Source organism: Palaemon carinicauda, chromosome 6, assembly GCF_036898095.1.
Source record: "Palaemon carinicauda isolate YSFRI2023 chromosome 6, ASM3689809v2, whole genome shotgun sequence".
Taxonomy (NCBI): domain Eukaryota; kingdom Metazoa; phylum Arthropoda; class Malacostraca; order Decapoda; family Palaemonidae; genus Palaemon; species Palaemon carinicauda.
The window spans coordinates 23,233,719-23,245,518 of record NC_090730.1 but is presented as its reverse complement, the minus strand read 5'-3'; the positions used below and the strand labels follow the sequence as shown (position 1 = coordinate 23,245,518).

The following is an 11,800-nucleotide window of genomic DNA, read 5'->3' as shown; positions in this document are numbered from 1 at the left end:
CACTTCCTCTCTTGTAATCTCTCTCTCTCATTCTTGATCTCCAATCAGCAGTACCTTAACACCTACAACAGCAATTATATCTGCCTCCCTATTATCCTTAACATTCAGTAAACTTTCAAAATATTCCGCCCACCTTTTCCTTGCCTCTTCTCCTTTTAACAACCTTCCATTTCCATCTTTCACTGTCTCTTCAATTCTTGAACCAGCCTTCCTTACTCTCTTCACTTTTTTCCAAAACAACTTATTCTCTTCATATGAATGACCCAATCCCTGACCCCACCTCAGGTCAGCTGCCCTCTTTGCCTCACTTTCCTTGCACTTTATTTTTCTCTATCTTTCATACTTCTCTACACTATTACTCTGCAACCATTCTTCAAAAGCCCTCTTTTTCTCTTCCACTTTTACCTTCGCTCCACCATTCACTGCACTACCCTTCCTCATGCTGCCTCCAACAACCTTCTTGCCACACACATTACTTGCAATACCAACAAAATGTTCTTATACTAACTACCACTCCTCCTCTAAATTACCAGTTTCTCTTACTTTCACTTCGTCATATGCCATTTTCAACCTTTCTTGATATTTACTTTTTACCCCCGGTTTTATTAGCTCTTCAACCCTCACTAGCTCCCTTTTACATCCACCTACTCTATTCCCCCACTCTATTGCTACAACTAATTTTCCTTCCACCAAAAAATTATCAGACATCGTTAGCCATACCCCTAAACATGTGCACGTCTTTCAATCTTACAAACATTCCACTTGCTACTCTTACCCATGTATCCTTGTTTTTATCTTTCTTTTTGAAAAAGCAAGAACTTACCACCATCTCTTGCTCAACACAATCTACCAGTCTCTCACCACTCATTTTCACCTGGTACGCCATACTTCCCAATGACACCTTCTACCTCTCCAGTGCCCACTCAGTCACCCATGACAACTACATAAATCCTTCTACACACTTAGTTAATTCATTCCAGAAATCATTTCGCTCTTCTTCACTTTTCTCCCAACCTGGCCCATACGCACTGACAAAAGCCCAACATCCCCTACCCAACCTAACCCTTACCCACATTAACCTAAATGATGTCTCCTTCCATTCCACTACCTATGTGTCATCCATTCACTCAGCAATAAAGCCACACCTTCTCTTGCTCTTTCCCATTCAATCCCAGACACTCTTTACCAGACATTTCACCAAACATCACTTCACCCTTTCCCTTTTATCTTAGTCTCACACAAAGCCAATATATCCATCCTTCTATTCCTAAACATACTTCTAATCTCACATCTTTTACTATCGTAATACATCCACGCACATTCAAACACCCCAAAACTAGAGTGCGGGGAGTTGCTTATACATTGCATAAATTTATTCAATAACTAAAACACGAAATCTTAACAGAGCATACTTGGCTCTCCCTTTGTTTAACTGAAATATGGTAAAAATAATTCTAGTACTGGGGCTTTATCAGAAATTTTCAGTTAAGCAGAATATCTTAATATAGCAAGAGGGCAGGAAATACTGTTATTATGAAACATACAAGCCAGAATCTTCCAGTTAGTATTATTTACATCTCTGGTACATTTATAATACCAATATACATGTGGTGCTGGCTAGAATAAAATGAACTATTCTCCCCACCAGCTACACAAGATAAAAGTATGACAGAACGCTGGTATTATGTGGCTAATTGGACCCAGACTTTTTTTCCAATAGCTTCTTATCTTGCGCAAATCTGCTTTTACCTTTCAAGAAAACTTCGCGCCTAGATTCCAAGAGAACCAAACCATCATCTTTCCTATCGTTATCCCTACATTTAGGGGTCGGTTGCCTGATGCACCCTCTCCATTGCATTCTATCAAAGACCCTCTTCTACCAAACCTTCTCCATATCCTTACCTCGCCATCTACAGTAATTCTCTGCCTCCATCTCTATCTTCTCCCCTAACAAGTTCATCCTAAGCCTTCCTCACTCGCTCCCCACCATTCATCCTCAGCACATGCCCACACAATTTCAGTCGTGACAGACTTATCACCTCTGTAATCTTTACTAAGCCTGCCATTCTTATTATCTTTCAAGCATTGATATTCCCATAATCCACCTAAGCGTTCTCATCTCTGATCTCTCAAGCTTTGCTTCCAAGAGAACCAAATCGGCTTTTACCCTTTAAAGAAAAATTGCGTAAAATTACATTTCATGACAGTTGCTGATAATTACAGAACACTCTCAAAAGAGATACGATATGCTACACATAGGCAAAAGTGAAATTATATTCGGTTAGAATAATGAGTAGTAGGTTATATTCACATTCAGTTATGTACTTCAGACTGTAAAATTAATTTTAATCAATAAATAAAAATGTGGTTCATTGTTAATTTCCCTTCAGTCACACGTTTAAAGAACTTGTTTGCAGTACAGTACTTGACAATGATAAAAAAATTAAATTATCTAGAAACATGGAAAGTCAAAGAGGAAATAGAAATTTAATTTAACTAGTTCATGGAAATTAAAAGCATGAACAGCATATTTCTATGGAAGTAGTCCCTCCTCGTTTACATTTGGCGGCCTTAATCAGTAGTTAATGTTCAATTTCCTCGTTTTTCAAAAACATTAACAGTTATACATATTTATTCATGCTAAATATTTTAAGAGGTAATAGGAACCCATTATCATTTGGTATACAGGTATTCATATTTGCATACTAGTTCTCAGACAAATAAATGATTGTGCTTGATTAATATCAAATAAGTTGCAATTTGGATTTTAATAGAATTCAAACATGCTCTCAAATGTTAATCTGGGACTATTTTCAAAGTAAAATTTTGATAGTTTAGAATTCACTAGAAAAAGTCGCAACCCGTATATTTTTTAATAAAGATACATACAAATAAAAATGAACTAAAATCAGCTTCATGTGCATTGACTTTGTTAAGAGTAAGAGCAAATTTAATACTTGCTACTAGACTGAGTAAAAGTTAATAGCTTCCAGAAATGATACCAAGATAAACTTCAATTAATCTGGTAATATAGTTGCAAAAGAAAAAATTTTACCGTTTTACTGAAACTTAAATCAATTTTTTATCTTCAGTTAGTGTTTGCCTATGAACCTATGGAATATTGAGGAGTACCCTCGTAACATACAATATACTGTACTGTAACTCCCAAAAGTGGGTTAACTGAACATTTCAAGATATTTGTAATTGGTCTCCTGTAATGATATTTCTCATAATTTTTCAATACTCCAGAAAAGTTTGATGATGGACTTCCTGCTTCAGTTGAGACTTTGGTGCTCCTTTTGATAATCAAAATAATTAAAATCAATCTATTTTGCACTTCTAACTCTTGTGTGGTAAATCTCAGATCATTTGCTGCGGTTTTCATCGCTCATGAGTATTTGCATTTTAAAGTCTTGTTTTGAGCAGGACATTAATTTCCTTTTCTTGATGATTCTAGTCTGAAAAATAAATACAAAATGTTGATTGTAAAGATATATCAGTCATTTTACTATGCACCTCAATATCAAGACTACTTTCAGTAAAATATTCTTGATAAACTATAAATATAAAATATTCTAATATATTAAAAATAAAAGTGGAAATAATGATGATAATGTCCATGACATTTATGATAAGTATTACAACTGAAAGTATAACTTGTTAAGTGGAAAAGTATCAACTACCAAGGAATACTTCACTACAATAATCTAAAGATCGGCCTCTGATAATTCACAAATTAATAGGAGCTCCCCTAATTTTATTCACTGATTAAAACATTCTACCCTACACCACAGAGGATACCCAAGTCCTTCAACAGGATTATGAATTCAGCTCGGCCAGAACTCAGCTGTTTAAACTTAAGAGATGTCTGTAGTTGTTAGCAGATAGGGCCAGAACCCCCACTATCTCACCAGCACACCAAGAACCCACTTTAACCTTCACCTAGAGCCTGCAGGGTGGTGAAGGCTTGAATTGAATCTTAATGGTTCCGGTAAGTTATGAAAAATACAAAACTACTCTAAATTCTGTAATTTGAATCTTAATGGTTCCGGTAAGTTATGAAAAATACAAAACTACTCTAAATTCTGTAATTTGTTTTTACACAAATAGAAACCCTCGTCCTTAGATACAGAATTCACAATCAGGAGGGAGGAACCCCTACTGCTGGGTGGTTTAAAATCCCAAGATGTCAAGATACTCAAACTTCAAGAGGTGCAGAAGTTATGACTCCTACTACCCTCTTACTTTTAAGAAATAGAATCTCATAGATTGGACTAGGTTACTGTCTATGGACATGGAAGGTCATATACCCTATTCAGGATATGCTCTCATTATGAGGGACCAATATAAAGTTATGGGTTCTGCATACAAACCATACTCCCCCTCATGAGGAGAATGGATTTGATACTTCTATACCATTCTATTGTATACAGAATAGAGCTCATTGTGAAAGTTTGCATACATCAAACGTTTGATTCAGTAAAGGTACAACCACTGCACCCCAATAAAGGAGAAGGAAGGGAGGAAAAAAAGCCATACACTACCTCTTATTCTAGTCTAACAATGCAACCTTATCAGAATTGATGCCTCTTGTTCTGTAAGGACCTCAGTGCACTACACAACCTGCTGAGCCACTACAACAGGTTCCTAAGACTACATGTCTAAACACTTATAGGTATACTCCAACAGATAGTGGGCTGTAAAGATTGTCTCGGATGCTGGCTGACTCCACTTTTAAGACTTGTGGCACTGACAGCTATCTCTTAAAGGCTAGCTCCAAACCAATTTTTCTGACTTAATTGAACCGTGCCAGTACTGAATCTTCAGGGTTATCTGCTGCTTAAGGATATGCCTTCTTGATAATTTCATGAAACCAGAAGGAAATGGTCTTCAATTGAAATCACCTGTTAGTTACCTGGGGCTTATAGGATTGGGTTCTCTTCAACGAGAATCTCAGGTTGGGTGACTTGGATCCTCCCCTGTTGACGCAGTGTACTACGTCTGTGCTGTCTGACACTACTCTGATGTGGCTCGACCTCGGAGGAGTGTCTCTCTTCAGGGTCAAGAACACTGCCATGGCTTCGAGAACATTGATATGGGACTGTTTCATGGCGAGTGACCAAGACCCCTGAAACATCTGATGTTCGGAGTAATCCCCCCATCCACTTAGAGGCGCGGCTGTATGGAATGTCTCTTGTGGAGGTGGGAATTGTAGAGGAACCAATTTGGAGAGGTTCTTCGGTTTGGACCATGGGCGTAGTCTCATTTTCAAGACAAGAGGGGATCTTTGAGACCTTGTCTCTTAAAGGTACTGTAGCTCTCTTTCTCCAAACTCGATTGATGTCTTTGAGTTTGGCTTTTAATAGGAGATCTGTTACTGAAGTGAATTGGAGAAGGCCGAGGATACTTTCTAAGGCTCTTCTGGACACCTGTTTGTGTTTGAGAAAATTCTTTATCTTGGAAGCTATTCCTCTTACCTTTTTGGAAGGGAGAGACAACGTGTGCTTCGAAAGGTCCCACTGAATGGCTAACCATTCTAAGTGGCCTGATGGTTGCAGGCGAGACTTTTGGAGATTGACCTAAAATCACAGGTCACAGGTTGTCGAGAAATCGAAGTACTTCCTTCGTAGCTCTGTTGCCTTCTATGGCCGACCGGGCCCAAATGAGCCAACCGTCCAGATAAGCAATGATCTGTATCTCTTGGTTCCTGAGTTGTTCTAACACTGTTTCTCCCAGTTTCGTGAATATCCTGGGATCAATGTTGAGGCCGAAGGGCATGTCTTGAACGCAAAGGCTTTCCTGCCTAGGCGGAAACCCAGATAAGAAGAGAAGTTTCGAGCTATAGGCACATGATAAGAGTCGTCGGAACTTGTCGCAGAGAAAGTAAGAGTTTAGCTTTGACAAGTCCCGGTCCACTCTCAATGCCGACAAGCCTTTCTTCGGAATTCTGAACAGGCGGCCTTAGAACTTCGGTGATCGGTCCCGTTTGATTGCTTTCTTCTTGAGTAACTCTGTGGTGTACTCTTTCAGGATGGGAGTGGATTTCTGGGAGAAGATCACTGGTGGAGGAGGACGACCTTGTGGCCATTTCCACCTCAAACCTTTAGAGATTATGCTATGAGCCCACGGACCGAAGGTCCAATGGTCTTGAAAGTGGTAAAGTCTCTCCCCTACGGGGACCACCTCGTTGTGAGGGAGTGAACCTAGGTCCTTTCCTTCCCCGAGCCCACTTTTTCCTAGGTCCGCCTCGATGGCGGAACTGTCTTCTACTCCAGTAACTTCCTCTCTGGTGTCCACGAAAGGAACCTGAGGATTCAGAGCTAGGGCGGTATGCAGGCGAGGGCATCCAAACGGGGTTGGGCTGTGTACCTGGGGAATCAGTGAGGTAGCCCACCTGATGAGGGAGATTCGGATGAATAGGCGTCAAATCAGGAAGACTGTGATGACGAGTGGGTAACTGACTATTGATGGCAGTGACCCCGGTTCGTTTTGTAGAGGGTAACTCTCTGCTTCTTCTTGAAGAAAGCTTGCTTTTGGTCTTCGACCTTCTTTCCGGCAGTGAGGCCCCGCCTTTCCTGCAATTTTGGTTTGCTCTCGTATCATCTTGTAGAACCTTGTTCACCTCCTCCTGAGGGAAGAGGGTTTTACCCCATCAGGAGGAAACTATCAGCCTGCTCGGTTCCTGTTTGATAGAGGCCTCAGACAGAACGTATTTCCTACAACTAACCCGAGCAGAAAACAAAGTGTGTAGGTCGAATTGGAAGGACAGAAATTGGTTCTTCATGAATATCTGAAACAAAGTCTCAGTGGGATAAATCAAGGCTAAGGGCTCCCCAAGGTGAGGTCCGGCTCTTTATGAGCCGGCATGGCCAAACCTTCTTTGTCAGCTTGAATAGTAAGACCTGTCAATTTATCCGTAATAGGCAAGGTAATAATGAGAGCAGTTGTAGATATGGCGTAGTCCCCATTGTGTGGGGTGAGCTTGGACTTAGCGTACCCCCAGACCGACAACATCCTGGTCCAGACAGATCGGGCCTGCCCTTTGGGAAATATTACCGTTACCTTCGGTACCTTGTCTAACCTAACCAAGGCATGCTCTTTCAATCGAACGAATCCGTTGAATGGGAATTCTAGTCCCTGAGAGTAAATTCTAGGTCCTCCAGAGGGCGGACGTCTATGCCATCCAGAGTTATGGTACCATCTATATATGGGACATGCAAGGCAAATTTCTACGTGTTGTTTTTATCGAAGGAGGTTACTTCGATACGCCTGGGGCGTAGGGGGAGTCATCCGAGTTCCTGAACGGATCCGACTCGCCACCATATCTTTGAGCTCCGTCATAGCCCCTTGGCTTGCCCTAGAATGTGTTGTATCTGCTCTTTAACCCTACCCCTGGCTTTTAGCAGTCACGGTTTTATGCAAGGTAATATGAACATCAGGATCCTTTGAGGGTCCTAGGTAGGTGACGCAGGTAATTGCAAAGCTGAAGGCTCAAAACTCATCACCACCTACCTGCCCGTCCATGGGGTCGATGTCCAACCCTAGAGAGGAGACACTGAGGAAATAGGGTCCGCCAGATGGAGCATTCCTTCCAAACCTTGATACCCAAGGGCGGAGAGCCGCTCTTGCAGGCCGGAGAGATTCATCATCATCCTGAAAGAAGTGAGGGGATTAGTGATGAAGGAGAAGACCGTTCTCCTCAATAAGCAATGCATACATAAATCCGGATCAAATTAAATCATCGCCAAAGGATACCAAAAAGAAACAAATTAGAACCAACTTACATCATGGGTCAGGAGTAGGGAGGACAGCTCGTAGCAGAGCGTACATGACTCCGGGAACCATACCATGTAGGCAGACCTTCTGTAAAAGAAAGGAGACATAAGTCTGGATGTTCCATGAAACTCTGGTTAGTGATCCTATTCACAGGCTGGGATCAACCAAATAACTATAACTAATAATAATGTCTATATTTATGCATATATTTAATTATAAATATGTATATATATGGATAAATATCCATACAACTTCGTGTTCAAATAAAAATAAATTTCTACTCAGTACTTGGGATCGAACGCTAGCCCCTTCTAATGAAAAGCCAGGTCGAAACCAACCATGCCATGAGAGTATCTACTGTTCCTTGAGACTCTGGTCAGTGAACAGATGAATCAATAGAACACTAATATCCAGTAACCACGTAACGTGTAACTATAAACCTCATCGGTAAAATAATGTTAACCCCGGTTCTCAACGTCAAGAGTGATCTCTGTTGCCACCGGAGATCCGGTGAAAAAGGTCCGTCATAGTGAAAACGTGAACATCAGAGGTAAGATAATATTAACCTCAATGCTGAACGTCTGTGTTATCTCCAGTGAAGCAGGAGATTCGATGAAAAAGGACCGTAATAGTGAAATTGTGATCAATCATGAAAAAGGGTTCGTACCCTGGTTCTGATCGTCTGATTGATCTCTGTTTGTACCGGAGATCCGGTGACAAAGGTCCGTCATCGTGAAATCGTTACCCTCAGCGGTACGATAATATTAACCTCAATGCTGAACGTCTGTGTTATCTCCAGTGAAGCCGGAGATTCGATGAAAAAAGGACCGTAATAATGTAATTGTGATCAATCATGACAAAGGTTGGTGTGCAAAAGGCCTCAGCTGGAGTCTGAGTTCCGGATTTCACCGTTGCACTCCAAATATCTGACTAGTTCTCACCCAATGAGTATCCATTATAGCGGAGTATAACTCAAGGCGGAGCTAAGGGTGTCGGCATAAAGTGATCCCAAATAATGACTCATACACTAACATAACCTATTAATAGTGCTAGCTATATTAACAGTAACCTCATCAATAAAACGTGAATATCATTAAACGTAATATCATCAACCCGGAGAATAAGAGGAGGCAGGAATAACTCGTGATCGTATAAAACGGAAAACGGGAAATCCACCTCTCCTTTCTCGAGCTTAAGAAAGAAAACGAGAGAAGGGGTAACTCGTAACTGTAGTAACAGAAAACGAGCACTCTATGCTCACGCTCTCATGGTTACATAATAAAGAACCAAAATCACACAATAATATGATAAGAATGATAAAATTGTAATAACCAAGAACGAAGAATAACGACAACGTAACAAATAAACAAAGATATAGTCTAAAACGAGCACCTTCCTGAGGCGTGTACATAACTATAACAAAGACTAGATCAATATTCTTCGTCCAAATTGGGCTTGCTAGCAAATAAATACCATAGTAAAAACCAATAATAAATAATGATAATAATATTGGTCATAAAACGTAAGTGATATAACCTACATGAGGGAGTACCAGATGGGCAATATTAACTTGAAAAACTACCGAAGCGAACAAAACCAAAATGGCTGCCGATACAGAGGCAGGCCAACCGCTTCCAAAACTAAAATCCACAATACTGGAAAAAGAACAAATGCCCGGTACTGAAATAAACTGTCAAAACAAACTATGGTACTTAACATTGGTAAAGGTGAAGTAGCAACGCCAGTCATGTTGAATTAACGACAATCACTTGCGAAAAACACCAAACAAAACAATCAACGACTTAGCGGGCAAGTCCAAAACAGAAGGATGACCTGGAGGGCGCGAGTAGGAGGTGTCGGTGGGGTAGTCCAACTGTGTTCTCTAGGGTCTGTCACGGCCCTCCCCTTTGATGAAGGGATTATCTAAATGGAAGACAGCCTGTGATTAGTGGTTTTCACACGCCCTTGTTGTATACAAGACACCCACAAGGTGATCGCGCGAGGGTGGTAACCTCTGCATTCCATGCTTCTATCTTTCTCTAGTATATTTGGAAGATTTATATTAGAAAAGTGTAAAGAAGGACCCTTTTCACCGGCCGTCACAGGTCGACCCAGAAATATCTATTGTAACCATTACTTTCAGCTGTCTTTTATAAAAAATTATTGAAAATTTAAATCATAAAATTAGAATTTTTGATAAAAAAAAAAATCTTTAATGAAGCTTAAAATTGTAAGCTCGGTTGCATAAAAAACCAAGGCCGTCTTAGTTATAGCATCATATTTTTTGTTTGTCCGTGAAATTTTGATTCTCATAACTGCTTATTCTTTCCTTATAAATCTACAGGACACCAGAAAACATCAAATCAATCTATCAATTCTTATAATTCTAAGATGCATTGGTAATATGGGATGCATAATAAGTTTTTTTTCTCATGCAAACCTTCAAGCAAATTGTTAGTTCTGAGCAGATCATCCACAATAACAACAGCCTAAAATTAGTGTTTGGATTAAATGTTTTAACTCTTAATTACTGGTTTTTATTAAATGTTTTAACACCTGATGGTTTTTCAAAATCTAATGTTATGGAAGTTGGATCCTTTATTCTGCTGTTTTCCAGATACTGTTCAGTAATTTGAAATTTTGTAGTAAGTAATAAATTGCCCATTCCTCATCCTGTCAGACTTCACGACTATTCAGCTTGCTGTCCATTCGGCTTTTTGGCTTCGGCTTGTCTTTCGGCATAAGTGCATTTGGCATCATGTCCGCACACGTTAATTACATCCCAAAGAGAGGAGATTGAAAGACTCAAACCTGTCATCCTCAGCTGCAGGATTCTAGGTTTTCACTACAAACTCTAGAACAAAGGTGAAAGAGACCTTTCTACATCCCTCAGAATGACTTATAACCTGGGAAATGCCATGAAGCTTGCTTGCTTTCTTTGTTGCAGCTAACGAGGAAAAAAAAGTTCAGAGCAAGGTCCTTAGCTGATGCTTGGCATGATCAACAAGAGAATTAAAACCACCTGCATGTGATGTAACCAGTCCTTGGATCCCACGCAGGTGGTTTGAATTATCCTGCTGGGTAAGACTACCCAAAGCTCTTTATGAGCATAAACAATTCCCAGGATGAGGAAAGGTTTAAACCCTCCAGCCTAAAGATATGACTCAAGGCTAAGTGATAGCCTTTTACCATCAAGACAAAGGAGCTTCTCCCAGTGATGGTAAACAATGAAATGAATAATTAACTGCAGAGACTGACCAGTGTTTTACTCATTCTAAGGCAACAATCACAGATGGCCCTCTATTGATAAACTGCTGCAAAAGACTTTTGGTGGTATCCAGACATCACATGCCTTGCAATAAGCTTTTTACTCCTAAGAGATGCTGGGTCTACAACTGTGTAGAGAAGGGGATGTCAGAGCTATGGAGCTTCTGCAGATAGGGTTGGCAAAGCAGTTGACATAGGGATAGTTCCTTAGAACTTTCATTCAGGAGCATCAGGTCTGTGCATTATGATTATGGCCCTTTTGTAGACACCAGAGTTAGCCCAAGATCCGGCATAATCAGTACCCTATTTATTACCCTTTAAATTGGGCAACTTGGTACACTACTGAAAATGTCCCTGCCCACAAATCTGTCTGATAGAGTTTGAAATGTACTTGAGCTCTGTAGTTTTAAGTAATGTCTGCAACCTCGCCATCGTTGTAATCTAGGGAGCCTATAGGTCTATGTGCCGAGACATCAACAGCCATTGCCTAGCCCTTCCTAATCCTAGCTTCTGCCATTCATGAGTGACCTTTAAACCTTTACGCATCAAGTCTGTCCCAGTAATGTTGGAAGGCATCATCTAGAGCTGCTTCTAGTAGACAGTAGACCAGGAACATGTTGCTGAGCTTATTTGCAAACAGGTTTATTGCTAGAGGATGAATTGACCATTTCTCACCTACTAATAGAGACTGGTGACAAAGCTTGTCAGCTATATCATTCCACTCGCCCAGAATAAATCTTGTTACAACTCTTACTAT

General features: G+C 40.4%; 1 long non-coding RNA gene across 2 annotated transcripts in view; it reads right to left on the bottom strand.

Annotated features, from left to right (window-relative positions):
* Positions 1–1,842: 1,842 nt before the first annotated feature.
* LOC137642506 (uncharacterized) overlaps positions 1,843–11,800 on the bottom strand; it is a 32,306-nt gene continuing 22,348 nt past the window's right edge. For both annotated transcript variants that reach the window (XR_011044790.1, XR_011044791.1), the window contains exon 3: positions 1,843–3,458. This is a non-coding gene — a long non-coding RNA (uncharacterized lncRNA). The remainder of the gene's footprint in view (positions 3,459–11,800) is intronic.